Raw genomic sequence first — 9,439 nt, forward strand, 5'->3', positions numbered from 1 at the left:
ATGCTCGGGCCGCGCCCACCCAATCGGGAGCCCGCGGAATAGCAGGCGGGAGGCAGTCATGTGACACAGGCCGTCTTCCTGAGGGGAGGGGGCGCTGTCGCAGCGTCGAGCCGCGGCCCGCCGTGCCTTCGAGGCAGCATCTCTGGAGCGCTCCCTCCTGGTAGGAGGATAGGACTGCAGGCACATATCTCGCCCTCGGCAAGCACCACTCGGTGGGGTGGAATTTGAACTCACGACCTTGGAATGGTTCCCAATTTCTTAATGTATGTATGTATGTATGTATACCTCTTGGTCTGGCTGCAAGATTAGGAACTGACATTGGGTGCAGGGTTTTATATGCTGGGGATCTCAGCGTTTTATGTATGCATTTTCTTAGGCATGCATTATTTGATTTGGTTGCCATTTGTTCTACTGTAGCCTTGCCTTCCAGAAGTTGGATGTGTGGATATTCGCTGCAAAAAAACCTTCATCCTCTAATGAGATTGCTGCAAATCTAGATGTCAAAGGCACAATAACGGGCCAAGTTGGTTTTTCTCTGATCAGCTGGCATGGCAACCCTACCAGGATGAGGTAGGTACTCCTAGTACAAGGTCTGAGTGGTTTACCATTGCCTTCCTCCCACGCAGTGTGAGATGATGCCTTTGCTATTGTCACTGAAGTGAGCATCCACCTTCTCCAGCACCTTCCTGTATCACTGCTGCTGGAATATAGGTGACTACAAATACATATTTATACCGGAAGGGCGGCATAGAAATTGAATTATTATTATTATTATTATTATTATTAATAATAATAATAATAATATTTACTAGGCACAGATGGGAAGCAGGGGTGGAGCCACCATTGAGCCAACGGCTTCAAAGAACCTGGGCCGCGCACAATCCGGTAGTGCCTCGCAGCCCCGACACCCACCCCCCACGTCTGACATCAGATGCGGGGGTGCTGGTTTAGCTCCTGAGCAGGGGCCATGCAGCCCCTTCGGGAGCTAAACTAAGGCTGGTGCTACTTTTGCAGCGCAGCCAGGAGTAGCTCTTCCCTGCCACGCAGCCCTTTCAGGAGTTAAAAGGCTGGTGCTGTGTTCATAGCGCTTAGTTTAGCTCCCAAAGGGGCCGCGCAGCCCTGGAACGGAGCCTTGCCAGACCACGCCCCCCCCCGCATCTGACATCAGGCGCAGGGAGCGGGGTCAGTGGGGCGGCCGCTGCGGCCACACACGGGCCTCTGGCAGTCAGGCTCCGTGCCTGTTGGGAAGCACACCAGCGGGAATTCAAACTAACAGCCTCTCGCTCCCTAGGCAAGTTGTTTCCCTGCTACACCACCACAGCTGATATTCTGTGCATCGAACAGACATGCTATGCAGCCTCTGGAAGTGGGCAGTTCTGTCTAAGAGAGAAAGTGCCAATGTTGACTGAAGCTATCCCTGGAGCTCTCCCCCCCCCAATATTTTTTTCACAATTTCAGTCCATTAAGCTCCCCAGGATTGTTTTGAGAAGTCACCTGGAGACTGAGGCTGATCCCTGGGGACCTCAGGCAAATCCTGCAGGGTTAGCAACCATAGTAGGGCAAAGAAGCGTGGGCTGCACCAAACATCCCCCCCCCCACCATACACCTTGTGTCTGGAAGGCACTTTCCAGATTACACCCTTCAACAGGGTCATGGCAGATCTCTGGAGTGTGCTTCCACACTTCTTGCGTTGTGACACCGCAGTCCCTACGTTGACAGCAGGGTGCCGTTCACATTGCCGATGCCTTGTTTCCAATTTAATCGCTGCGATACAGTGCTATGATGTTGTGTATCCGGCATCAAAAAAGTTGCTGTTTTGGGGGGTTGTTAGTTTCCATGAGACTGTTCCCCCTGCTGTTTACGTGTTGAATGTGATTTGCCTGAACGGAAGCATTTTGCTGCTTTTGAGGAGCTAAACTGGAAAGCGCCAAAGTGTTCCTAGAAAACAGGAGTCCCTGTCATGATTTGCTGTAGCACTAGGGGGCACTGTAATGATACTAAAACTTCTTAAAGGAGTCAACACCCAACCAGCAAGAAGTATACCTAATCCAACTTGAGGGCACTTAATCAATCAATCAATTCATTTATTTATTTTAACACATTTGTATACCACCCAAAACTCACATCTCTGGGTGGTTTACAACAAAACAATACAAATTGAAACAAAATTTAAAATGTTAAAACATTAAAATCAGTTAAAATTTAACACAGTGTAAAAACTGTGTTATTAAAACTATTAAAACTGTAAATCTAATTAAAAGCCTGTGTGAACAAATGTGTCCTGTCTTTTAAAAAGTGGTCAGAGATGGGGAGGCTCTTATTTCAGCAGGGAGCACATTCCAAAGCCCTGGGGCAGCAATGGAGAAGGCCCATCCCTGAGTAGCCACCAGAGTTGCTGGTGGCAGCTGCAGACGAACCCCTCCTGGGGGCTTCCCAGATGACACGCTGTTCAGCAGTAAAATGCTTTGGCTTGGCAGGATCGTTTTGAAAACATAAATAGCTTGTGCAACCCACCTGCAACGGGAAAATACAGCTATTTATTTGCAATGCACATGCAACGTTGTAGGACTAAAACAAAAGGATAAAATGCAAAAGAAGGCATCGGAAATGTGAACAGCACCTTGCTGTCAGCTCAGGGACTGTGATGTCGAAACACAGGCAGCAGTTAAGTGGAAGGACACTTAATAGACGTAGTGATACTGTTGTAGTGGGTAATCTGGAAAGTGCCCTGATGATCTCAATGGGCAGTGGGGTTCATAGAGAAGAAAACATTCTTTTAAATATTCAGGACCTAAGCTATTTTGGGCTTTGTATAGCCAGCACCTTGTATTTTGCCTGGAAACTGATTGGTAGCCAGTGTAGCTCTTTCAATACAGGAGTAATATGGTCTCTCCGAGATGACCCAGAGACCAGCCTGGCTGCCACATTCTGGACCAACTGCAGTTTCCGGACTACATACAAGGGCAGCCCCACATAGAGCGCATTGCAGTAGTCAAGTCTGGAGATTACCAGCAAATGTACTACCATTCTGAGGTCGTCTGTCTCAAGAAACGGACGGAGTTGGCGTTTCAGCCGAAGCTGATAGAAAGCACCTCTGGCCACTGCCTCAACCTGGGACACCAGGGGGACGCTTGGATCGAGAAGCACCCCCAGACTGTGTACCTGTTCCTTTTGGGAAAGTGTGACCCGATATATTTATTAGCCAATGGCTACTATATTTATTAGCCAATACAAATATATAATTGTATAGACATAGATAGAATGAGACTCTATCTATGTGGTCACTAAGAGTTGACATCGACTTGACGGCACTTAATCAATCAATGTCTATATTAACAGTCATTCACAAAACTTCCCTTCAAATAGATACTCAGATTACTCATCAAAAATGTTTTGATGCACATAAAATATCAGTAAAGAACCTTACAGTTTTGATGTTCAGAAAACTAACCCAGGCTTTTAAACATCAAAAACTGTTAATGCAGTCCTACAGGTCTGCAGGCTATTTGAAATACAGTTAGATACTAACTCTCTATGGAAAATGGAATCAAATTGTCCTCTCTTGAAAAGAAGCTAGGAAGGTTAGTGGAGAAGACATCTGGTCAAAGTGCATCTGAATTATACTGGAAATTGGAAGAATGAAGGATTTGCTATACAATTAAGACCCATTTGAGGACTTTCTGATACTGAGGTGGTGAGTAGGAGAATCAAATGGAATCTCTGGCTGGCTTTGGGGATCAGGGGAAGGGCTCTTCCCTACCCCAGACCACCCCCCAGATGATCGTGTGCAAGGCTTTCATATCTGAAGAGGGCTCCAGTTATATCTGAATAGGGCTCCAGCTTGCTTATTCGCTTCCAAGTTCAATTTTTAGGTCCTGGTTTTGACCTCCAGAGTCTTGCAGGGCTTGGCGCCTGTCTACCAACAGACCCGCCTCTCCCATCCAGTTACATCCCGTCTGGTCAGATCTTCTCAGACGGCCCTTTTGTCGGTCCCTGATTTCTGAGAGGTTCGGGGTGCTAGGACACATGAAAGGGCTTTTTCGGTTGCTGCCCCACTTCTCTAGAACTCCTTTCCCCTTCAGATTCGTTTAGCCCCATCCTTACTGATTTTTAAATCTCTACTGAAGACTTTTCTTTTTTGCCAGGCTTTTGCCCTGTAGTTTACTTCATTTGTTTTTTGTTAGTTACTTTAATTTTTAATTTAGAATGTAATTTTTAATGTTGTCTTGCTTTGCTTTGCATGTTTTTGTACACCGCCCAGAGTCTTCGGAGTGGGCGGTATATTAAATGTTTCAAATAAATAAATAAATATCATAAACAGTAGTCCTAGTGATCAGCCTGTATCATTTCAGAGAGTGCCGGTGGGGGCACAAAAGGCTGACCACTCCTCCAATTAAAAAGAAAAAGAAAAAATCCCTACACATAGATGGAATGAAATTGGATTATATTCCGTCTTTCCGATGAATTACAGCAGTAATTACAGTTTGGCCAGGATCAGAAGTACAGAGCACATGGAGGATGCATGTTCCCCTCAGCCCATGGTCCCAGTGAAAATAGCTCCTGCCCAACTTGGAATTTGTCCCAGGAGGAACTTAGGGACATAGGAAGCTACCATATACTGAGTCCAACCATTGGCCCATCTAGCTCAGTACTGTCCACACTGACTGGCAGCGGCTCTCCAAGATTTCAGGCAGGAGAATCTCACAGACCTACCTGGAGATGCTTCCAGGGACTGAACCTGGGACCTTATTATTTATTTATTTATTTATTCGATTTCTATACTGCCCTTCCAAAAATAGCTCAGGGCGGTTTACACAGAGAAATAACAAATAAATAAGATGGATCCCTGTCCCCAAAGGGCTCACAATCTAAAAAGAAACATAAGATAGACACTAGCAACAGTCACTGTGCTGGGGATGGATAGGGCCAGTTACTCTCCCCCTGCTAAAGAGCATCACCATGTTAAAAAGTGCCTCTTTGCCAGGTTAGCAGGGGTTCTGACCTTCTGCCGGCAAGCCAATTTATTGTGGCTGGGGCTGGGCATTATGGGAGTGAACATCAGAACAGCCCAGCTGGATCAGGCACAAGGATCATCGGGTCCAGCATCCTGTTTCACACAGTGGCCCACCAGATGCCTCTGGGGAGCCCACAGGCAAGAGGTATGTGCACGCCCTCTCTCCTCCTACTGCTCCCCTGCAACTGATGTTGAGAGGCATCGTGCCTCTGAGGCTGGAGGTGGCCTATAGCCCTCAGACTAGTAGCCATTGATACACCTGTCCTCCATAAATTTGTCCAAGCCCCTCTTAAAGCCATCCAAGCTGGTGGCCATCACCACATCCCATGGCAAAGAATTTCATAGATTAATTATGCGCTGTGTGAAAAATTGCTTCCTCTTGTTGGTCCTAAATTTCCCAACCTTCAGTTTCATGGGGTGACCCCTGGTTCTAGTGTTGTGAGAGAGGGAGAAAAATTCCTCTCTGTCCACCGTCTCCGCTCTATGCAAAATTTTATACACCTCAATCATGTCTCCCCTTAGTTGCCTCTTTTCCAAGGTAAAGAGCCCCAATTGCTGTAGCTGGCCTCATAAGGAAGGTGCTCCAGGCCCCTGATCATCTTGGTTGCCCTCTTCTGAACCTTTTCCAGTTCTGCAATGCCTTTCTTAAGATACGGTGACCAGAACTGCACTCAGTACTCCAAGTGTGGCCACACCATAGATTTGTATAAGGGCATTATAATATTAGAAGTTTTATTTTCAATCCCCCTCCTAATGATTCCTAGCAACAAATTAGCCTTTTCACAGCTGCCGCACACTGAGATGACACTTTCAATGAGCTGTCCACCATGACCCCAAGATTCCTCTCCTGGTCAATCACTGACAACTCAGATCCTATCAGTATATATGTGAGGTTGGTGTTTTTTTGCCCCAATGTGCATCACTTGACACTTGCTTACGCTGAACCGCTTTTTCAATTTTGTCGCCCAGTCCCCCAGTTTGGAGAGATCTTTTTGCAGTTCCTCACAATCTGTTGTGGATTTCACTACCCTAGATAGTTTTGTGTCCTCTGCAAATCTGGCCACTTCGCTGCTCACTCCAACTTCCAGATTGTTTATGAACAAGTCAAAGAGCACTGGTCCCAGTACCAAGTTAGGCTTGACCCTCTCTCCCTGCAGACGATTGCATAGCCTGTCCTGGGCGGCTGGATCAGCTGCCCAGACGATGATCAGCTCCGGCATGGACCCAGTTGGGACGGTGGGGTTCAGGGGCCTCCCAGCCCCTGGAAGTCCCAGAATGAGCGCAAGTGTGTGGGGCATTCTGGGGAGCTTCCTGACACTGGGATGGTTGTTGTAGCCTCCCCATCTGGGGGGCTACTCGTAAATCGCTACGGCGCTGCCTGCGATGACACATGAGCATTTAACCTGCATTTGGGAGCAGGAGCAGCAGGCCACTTAAGAGCCTTGCCACCGTGGTGCCGCCAGGAGCCGCTTGGGTCCTGGCGGGTCTCATGACCAGCCGAAACCGGGCTGGGCTCCCTTAGCCCAGTTCCGGCTGGTCGCAAGAATCGCCTCGTGGCGTTGTGCTCCTGCCTAGGTTCTGTTCCCAGGTCCCAATCCAGCCTTGGTGCCTGGCTCAGACCATCTTTGCCCTGCTGGGCTTGGGCATGGACACCCACAAGGGAACGGCAGTATTTAAACCAGAATACAAAAAGAAGCTTCAAATGAGCTCTTGAATGCATAAAAGATATTAAAACAACTTACAGATTTCCCCACAAAACATAAGCTAAAATAAAACCAAGCAAACATTTTGGTGTAATACCCCATCCTCCGTTTAGCTGAAGGCACTTAAATGCAGAAGCTGAGAACCAAAAGCAGCAAACAGACCATATGTAACACATGAGGGAGATTAACTCTTTCTGTGACCGATGAGGTATCTCATGGCTTCTTTCACTTCATCCTTAACCTTAATATTAGGTTTCGATTGTTCTGTGGACATTGTGTCCTTGATCTTATGTCTCATTCAGTTCCCTCCAGCGGTCAATACTGATACTTTTGTTTTGGCCGCTTTTCCATTCTGTTCGTCTTTCATATGTATTGCCCATGGATTTGTTCAACTGCTATTATGCCGCATATCAGCCAGGTATTCTTTATATTTTTTCATTAATGGTCTTCCTGTTTCTCCAGCATAGAACGCCGGACATTCCACACATTTGGTATTATACACTACCTGCTTCACCTCACCAGTCCTCATCCTCATCCAGTGTAAGGTGGTGAAGGTGAAGGTGGTAGTGTATAAAAGCCGGGTCTGCCCTCGGAAGACTACGGGGCTGTTCACACGACCGCGCTGGTGGGCGGATGAGTGAGAGGGAAGGCAGGGTTCAACTTCCCTTGCCCCAGACGACTGCTGCTGTCTCTTGGGATTCCCCCAAGAGATGGGCGTCTCTGTGTACATCAGGGCTAGTAGTAGCTTCATAGGAACATAGGAAGCTGCCATATACTGAGTCGGATCATGGGTCTATCAAGCTCAGTATTGTCTTCACAGACTGGCAGCGGTTTCTTCAAGGTTGCAGGCAGGAATCTCTTTCAGCTCTTTCATCTTGGAGATGCCAGGGAGGGAACTTGGAACCTAGATACTCTTCCCAGAGCAGCTCCATCCCCTGAGGGGAATATCTTACAGTGCTCACACTTCTAGTCTCCCTTTCATCTGCAACCAGGGTGGACCCTGCTTAGCTAAGGGGACAAGTCATGCTTCCTACCACAAGACCAGCTCTCCTTAGTAAAATCCTAAGTAAAATCCTGATATATTTCACATTAATTCTTCCATTCAAAATATATTTTCTCTGCTGCAAATCCAAGTGATTTGGATGGAGTCAGCCTTTCAAGTCAGCATGTTTAGGATTGCAGCCTTATTCTAATTATGTTTACATGTAATTTAATTTAAGCGATGTTTCCAGGAGGGTGCTTGCCCCGCCCTCCTCTCTTTTAGATTGTGTGGGCACAAACCTATTTCACGTTTTGTAATTGGTTTAATATGCTTTTTATGTGCAACATCATATCATAGTATTGTTGTTATATCACCTCGGTCACAATCTTAGCCCTATAATCCTGACCGCTTGGTAACATCATTGCCTTTGAACTGAGCTGACTCTGTCAAATGTGCTTTCCAAATATGGCTTTGCTAATAACATATAAATAACTGGATTGTATTTTGTTGTTTTTGTTCTATCCCCAGGGATCTTTATGACGACGACAACAGAGTGAATTCCATGGAAATCGCCTAATTCGTCTGACTCTTAGAGTTATTAAGGAAATGCCCACTGGTTCCTCTTTCCATTTACGAAAGAAGGAAGAGATTATGCTGGAGAGCCTCATTTGCGAGAGAGCAGCCGGTCTCCCTTGGGGAGTTTTATGGACATTTCAGTGATAAATTAAAAGACGGGAGCTTTCAGGCTCAGTGCACGCAAGCCTTGTGTGTGTTTCAAGGGGCCCACATGCTTTGGAGAACAAGCCATTTGCACCACAGGAACCCCAACTCCAGTGGCTGGTTCTTGGGGTGTGGTGGGGGGTTGCGTTTGCCACTGGGTTTGATTTCTCTCAGCCCAAGACCCGTTCCATACGGCTCACCCATGGGAGATCTCCCTCCGATGCTGCCCACGATAAAGGATGGTTTGCCAGGGCAGAAGTGGGGAATTGCGGAAATACTCTGGTGGCCTTGGCCGACATTTGAGGAAGTCCAATTGTATAATTGAGGCAATCAATCTCTTCTTCAACTCTGTAAGGTTGCTGACTGTACTGCTAAACTCATTTCCATCATCGCTTGCCAAACCCATTGTCCTCATTATTCTTCACCACTGCTTTACCCATCTGATGATAGATGCCAACAGCCTTCTTCTGTGACAGTGTTTTCTCTCTCTCTCTCTCTCTCTCTCTCTCTCTCTGTGATGCAAATTAAAGTTGCCTCCTTCATAACTGTGTGTTTTTATTATCATTATTACTCCAGTCTCAGTATATATGTATGTACAGAAAATACATGTACAAAATACAGGAGGCCCTTGTTATTTTATTTATGCATTTATTTATTTAACACACTTCTGTACTGCCCAAAACTCACAGCTCTGGGAGGTTTACAACAAGCAACCAAAAAGTTAAAATATTAGTTAAAATAAATGACAACAAAAAAACTTAAAACAGTAGTTAAAACAAAATAAATGACATGGTAAAAGCTAAAATATTACAATTTTAAATTTTAAAACATTTTTAAATGATGATAAAACTGTTAAAACAATATTTATTTTATTTTATTTGTTTACATTTATATCCCGCTGTTCCTCTAAGAAGCCCAGAGTGGTGTACTACATACTTAAGTTTCTCGTCACAACAACCCTGTGAAGTAGGTTAGGCTGAGAGAGAAGTGACTGGCCCAGAGTCACCCAGCAAGTCTCAT

General features: G+C 46.1%; 1 long non-coding RNA gene across 1 annotated transcript; it reads left to right on the forward strand.

Annotated features, from left to right (window-relative positions):
- The first annotated feature begins 6 nt into the window (after positions 1 to 6).
- Positions 7 to 8,964, forward strand: LOC128339426 (uncharacterized). Its single transcript, XR_008313031.1, has 3 exons — positions 7 to 263; positions 418 to 570; positions 8,228 to 8,964. It is a non-coding gene; the product is annotated as an uncharacterized LOC128339426 (long non-coding RNA).
- The last annotated feature ends 475 nt before the right edge of the window (positions 8,965 to 9,439 follow it).

Source organism: Hemicordylus capensis, chromosome 1 (genome assembly GCF_027244095.1).
Source record: "Hemicordylus capensis ecotype Gifberg chromosome 1, rHemCap1.1.pri, whole genome shotgun sequence".
Classification (NCBI taxonomy): domain Eukaryota; kingdom Metazoa; phylum Chordata; class Lepidosauria; order Squamata; family Cordylidae; genus Hemicordylus; species Hemicordylus capensis.